At 43.4% G+C, this 5,944-nt stretch overlaps 1 pseudogene; it reads left to right on the plus strand.

Moving 5' to 3' along the window:
- Positions 1-2,087: 2,087 nt before the first annotated feature.
- Positions 2,088-3,177, plus strand: LOC114620438 (annotated as a pseudogene).
- Positions 3,178-5,944: the final 2,767 nt, after the last annotated feature.

Consider the following 5,944-nt stretch of genomic DNA (forward strand, 5'->3'; position numbering starts at 1 on the left):
TCTCCTTCTCCTTCTCCTTCTCCTTCTCCTTCTCCTTCTCCTTCTCCTTCTCCTTCTCCTTCTCCTTCTCCTTCTCCTTCTCCTTCTCCTTCTCCTTCTCCTTCTCCTTATCCTTCTCCTTCTCCTTCTCCTTCTCCTTCTCCTTCTCCTTCTCCTTCTTCTTCTTTTTGTAGGATATGCTGGTTGGGGGACTCTAGCTTCTATCTGCTTGAGTTAGAAGCATTCTTGTAGTTTCACTTTTCTGTCAGTCGAGGAGCGGGTGAGAGGAAGTTCTGAATGCATGGAAGAGGATTCTGGCATGGAAGGCCCATTCCACTAATCTACAAATGGTGGATTTGACACTGCCAGTAAAGGACACTTGCAGACCTACAGTGGCCAGTGACTTCATCAGACATAGTAGAGTGAATTCTTCTCATTTTATGACTAGTGGTGTTCTACACTTTCCTCTTGTTTATGCAAGTGGCCTTGGTGACTATAAAAAGTAAAATGGATATCTTTGGAGAGTTTCCCAGTTTGGTGAACATATGCAGGTACTGGGAATGTTTTGTGCCCAGAATGGGAGGATGTAAAAGCCATGAACTTCCCTCTGCCCCATCCTTTACCCTACACATGTCTCTTCCATCTGGGGCTCTGGAGTTTCACCCTTTTGTGGTAAACTGGCAACAAGAAAAATAAATGCGTTGGTTTATTTCCATTGTCTATGGGATGTAATTTGGAGTTACCTGGGAGACACACCTCTAGATGTGTATAAAGATATTTCTGGGGAGTATTGAGAATGGAAGACCTGCGTTGCATGTAAGCAACAGCATCTCATGGGCTAGAGCACCAGGCTTCATAAAAAGGAGAAAGCAACCTGAGTACCAGGAGTGGAGGGCAACCTCCCCCGCCATATATATCTGTGCAAACACATTCTTAACAAATACATCAAAAACACTCCCATCAGTTTTTCCCCAGTTCTGCAGCTGGTCATTTGGTCTTAGTTAGTATTTAACTGCCTTCCTCTGTCCTGCTGCCTGTTCTGTATGTCCTCCAGCCTTGACATGCACCTCAGTAGGTCTTGGCTCTTTTCCTGGAGGAATGATCCATATCTTCATTCCCAATGGGTCTGTGCCCTTTGTGATCCTGCCTGGATTAGGCTGTTGTCAGATGAAGGTCTAACAGATCTCACAAAGAGACGTGACGTGACAAGATGAAGATGTGGTTTTCAAAAGTTTCACACAAGCTCATTATAAACTAGGGACATTATTCCCAGTGTCCCTGGCTTGCTTAACTATGCTTGCTTACCTTGCTTACTTATAGATCCCAGGTCAATAAGAACAGGGAGGCACCGCCCACTACGTGATTGGCTCCTCCCACATCAATCAATGGTGAAAGTCCCTACTGGCCCACGTGATCGAGGCACTTCCTCAGTTGAAGTTTCCTTTCCCCTTATGGTTCCGATTTGTATCACATTGATGAAACCTAACCACAGATCTTTATTTGGGGACTGAGGAGCTGTATCCAAAAAAGAATGGACAATATTGATCATCCGAGGAGCTTAACAAATTCTTTAGGAAAAACAGCTTGTAGATTCTATACTCTGATCCTCCCCAACAGCCGCGTCAAAACTAGCAGAGGAGAATCCTGATGAACCATATTTACAGCCCAAGGAGGACATTTAACAGGGACACTGAAGGATCACTGCCCATGTGCAGACTCTTACACAGGCTGACATGCCTTCCAGCTACACACCTGCATAGATGCAGTAGTCTGATTACTCCTGGACTAAGCCTTACAAGTTTTCTGTTTGATTTTGATTTTTCCGAGTCAGGGTTTCTCTAGTAGCCCCAGCTCCCCTGGAACTCACTATGTAGACAAGGCTGGTCTTCAACTTAAATATCCTCTTGCCTCTGCCTCCTGAGTGCTGGGATTAAAGGCTGTGGAAACAAAATTCTCAGTTTCCTTTGTCGCTGTTAGTACTTTACCAGGAAATGTTTCCAGAGGGCGGGATGGAGAGAAGAGAAATAGGGACTCAGAATGCTTTGTGTGAAGGGGTGGGCCTTAGTCTCCACACTTTAAACAGTTCTCCAGCTGTGCTCAGGGTCGCCATGGGTAAGAAGGATTTTCTGAGACTCAAGGCCACCCCCAACAGGATCAAGGCCAAAGGGTTCCAGAAGTTTCGCTGGTACTACCAGACCGGCCAGAAGCAGTGCTGGGAAGAGAATGGCTCTCAGTGCTAATGTGTGTTTGATTCTCAGAGACAACTCTTTCTGGCTTCCAAAAATTTGCAGCAGTTTATGGATTATTTTTCAGAGGAATAACGAAATGGCTTTCTTGAAGTTCTGAGGAGATGCTTCGGCATGAAGACAGTCCACAACAACATTGTATATTACGAGTCCATCAGCCACCAAGAGCACACCCACAAGAACGTCACTCCGTGGAAAACGCTGGCCAACTTCACCAAGTGCCTGGGCAGAGAGGACTTGTGTAAAGTGTCTGAGACACCAAAGGCTGCTGAGTCCAGTGCATAGACAGGGATCTAGAAACCATTCGCCAGCAACTGGAACTAGAACAAAAATAAAAGAAAAAGCAAGACCTCGATAAAGAGAAAACTGCCAAATTAATTGAAGAACAAATGAGAAGAGGTCTGGAAGAAAAGCAAAAGATGTTTGTTTTTATGGAACTAAACGAGAAAATGATACAGGAAAGGTTATGTCCAATTGAATAAAAGAGCAGGCAGCTCACCTGGAGCCCCATCATCTAGGTCAAGCTGTTTGGGTCCAAGTGCCCTGAAGACTTGGGAGAGCACAGCATAATCCTCTGCCTGGGAAAAAGTCTGCATTGGATGAAATTATGGAGACCGGAGAAGAAAAGAAAAGAGCTTCATCAATAGACATCTGGCCACAACCTGGACTTGTGAAAATTGCAACCAAAATCCTTGGAAATACCACAACAAAAGGGGCGTAAGATGGTTAAAGGTGGAGACAGGCAGAAACTGGACCAGGCTCATTTAGAGACAGTCATTTCAGCATCAGAAAACAGAATTCTAGGTATAAATGGTGGCTACAGAGAAAATGAAGGCATCCTAGAATCCATCCATGGGAAGGCTTTCTCAGCCACCGTGGTCACTGACACCAGGCCTCTGAAGGGTGCAGAATTGAAGGAGTTTCATGTGAGGACCTGACTCAGCTCGCTTGAGTTTGACAATTTGTTATCAACGTTTAAAATCCTAACACATCAGACTGATGTTTGTCAAGGTACTATGAGTCTAGACTCTGTTAAAGGATTTGGTTTTAGATATGAAGCAAATTTATATCTCACTGAATTGTTCAGGTAAACTAAAGAAAATCTAATTTTGTCTTTGGAAGTAACAGCAACAAATGAAATGTTTTGTTACTGGCAGTCTGGCTGGTATCTGTGGGTCTTAACTTTGCAGGGTGGAGTCTGTTGAGGCCATCTTGTATGGGATGAGAATGGGAAGGAGGGAGGGAGATTTGAGAAAACTCACAACAAACGTACCCTGAAAGAGAGTGAAGGAAGGGTGAAGAGAGGCTGTTGAATTGTTAGCCTGAATTATCTTTCTGGGTGATTTAGGGTGCTCCTTCTCATTGGGGTGTTAGGGGAGTCCAATTTCTCTACTTCTCTGTCTTGCTTCATGTCTAACACTGTCTGTGATCTCTCAACAAGGGAAGGAATGTCTTCAACTCTTTCATATTGAAAGACCTCTCTAGTTCTTTCTTGGTAATACAAGCCACTTTCCATGAACCAGGATTCTGTCTCTGTCTAACAAGAAGGTGTTGAGTATGTGTAGTTGATATAACAAATGCTATATTTTATTACTCTGAGAGTTCACACTCTTAAGTTTCTAATTATGGTCCTGTGTCTACTTCCCCAAGGTTGCTCACCTGTGGGAAGTATCCTGGCTTGAAGGTGGGCCCAGTCTTATATGTAGTTCTCTAGTTCAAGGTTAGGGATCCTGGAGGAGGGAGGATCAAGGTGACATCTCTCCAGAAGTCCTGAAGATGTGAATAGTAATGCTCTTGGTCTCTGTTTAAATACTATCCAGCGGGTGACATGGAGTTCTAGTCATGTGGCTGGTTATCCTGAGCAAGTTATGTTACTGAGTTCTGGTTATCAGGTACAGCCTTGGGTATAGTGGGGTTTCTGACTATATTTTACATGTATGATGCTATTTTTGGTTGTCAACTTGATTATAACTGGAATGAACTAAAACCAAAAACTGAAGGGCATAACTGCAAGTGATTTTTGCTTAATTTTAAGGAGGAATATCTGCTTCTAACCTGGATCTTGGAGGTAGGAAGATACACCTTTAATCTAGATCTTTTGAGCTTGAAGGAGACATGCCTTTAATCTGGATCTTGAGTTGGGAAGACACACCTCTAATCTGGCTTCAACTTCTGCTGGAGATCTAAGAACATGGAAGAAGGAAGATTGTGCTCTTTGCCTGATTTGCTCTTGCCTTGTTAACAAGTCCATTCCTTCACTGGCATTAGAGTCTACTTCTGCATTCTAGGATCTACCAAAGACCAGCTGAGACATCCAGCCTTGTGAACTAGGCGACTTCGGAATTCTTGGACTTTCTGTTCTCAGTCAAACATTGTTGGATTAGCTGGACCACATCCTATAAGTTATTCTAATAAATTCCATATATATGATATATATCATCTAATCATCTATATTATACACACACATATATATGTATATATACATACATATGGAAAGAGAGAGGGAGAGAAAGAGAGAAAGAGAGAGAGAGAGAGAGAGAGAGAGAGAGAGAGAGATTTTCATTTTGTAAGTTCTGTGACTTCAGAGCATCCTTACTAATACAGATTTTGGTTTGATACCAGCAGGGGTTCTACAGCAACAGAAGTATAAGGATGAATCTTTTAACTATCTGGACTGGGCTTTTCAATTTGTCAGCACCTCCTCTCCTGGGAGCTTGGGGAGTTCTGAAAGCCAATGGTGTGAACCGTATTATAAATTTAAGGATACGTGCATTGGATCATCCTGACTCACCAGTTGTGAGTGGCAATAGATTCGGTGACTCTGTAAACGACACTCTTGACAGTTTGCGGGGGGAATAAAGAAATTGACGATGCTAGTTGGGTATTCTTAGCGCGTCTGGATACATTGACAAAGGATATGAATGCACTCTGTGTTAAAACTGACCATCTTCTAGCATCTCAGAGTATGATGAGGGATAGGAATGAACGTAATGATAGAATTGACTGGCTCAAGATGCACGTGAACTGTCTAAAACTTTCTAAGTGTGCCCTCCAGCAGCCACAGAGCTCAGGTTGTGGAAAATAAAATCAAAGTCCTCATAATGTTAGCTGAATTACAGCAAAAATTCAGGCTCCCGCCTTGGAGGGTGTAGGCAGTTAAAATAGAAGCATTAATTGGTAAAGAATAGTGTCTTAGTTGGGGTTTTACTGCTGTGAACAGACACCATGACCAAGGAAACTGTTATAAGGACAACATTTCATTGGGGCTGGCTTACAGGTTCAGAGGTTCAGTCCATTATCAAGGCAAGCATGACAGTGCCCAGGCACACATGGTGATAGAGAAAGAGCTGAGAGTTCTACATCTTGTTCTGAAGGCAAACAGGAGAAGACTGGCTTCCAGGAAGCTAGGACAAGGGTCTTAAAGACCACTGGTACAATGACACTCTTCCTCCAACAAGACCACACCTACTCCACAAAGGCCACACCTCCAAATAGTGCCACTCCCTGGGATGAGCATGTATAAACCACCACAAATGGGATCCTGTGAGCTGGGGTAGGGATGTGTGGTAGGACTCTATTGAAACTGAGAACCTTGCGCCCTCAGATTCCCAAGGGTTTTTCATCTGAAGGAGTCACTTTACCCTCAGTATACCTCCTGAAGTTCTGTCTTCTTCTGATTTGACTGAGGAAATTAATTCTCCATTGTCTGATAGACAGTT

Source organism: Grammomys surdaster, unplaced genomic scaffold, assembly GCF_004785775.1.
Source record: "Grammomys surdaster isolate TR1022 unplaced genomic scaffold, NIH_TR_1.0 169, whole genome shotgun sequence".
Taxonomy (NCBI): domain Eukaryota; kingdom Metazoa; phylum Chordata; class Mammalia; order Rodentia; family Muridae; genus Grammomys; species Grammomys surdaster.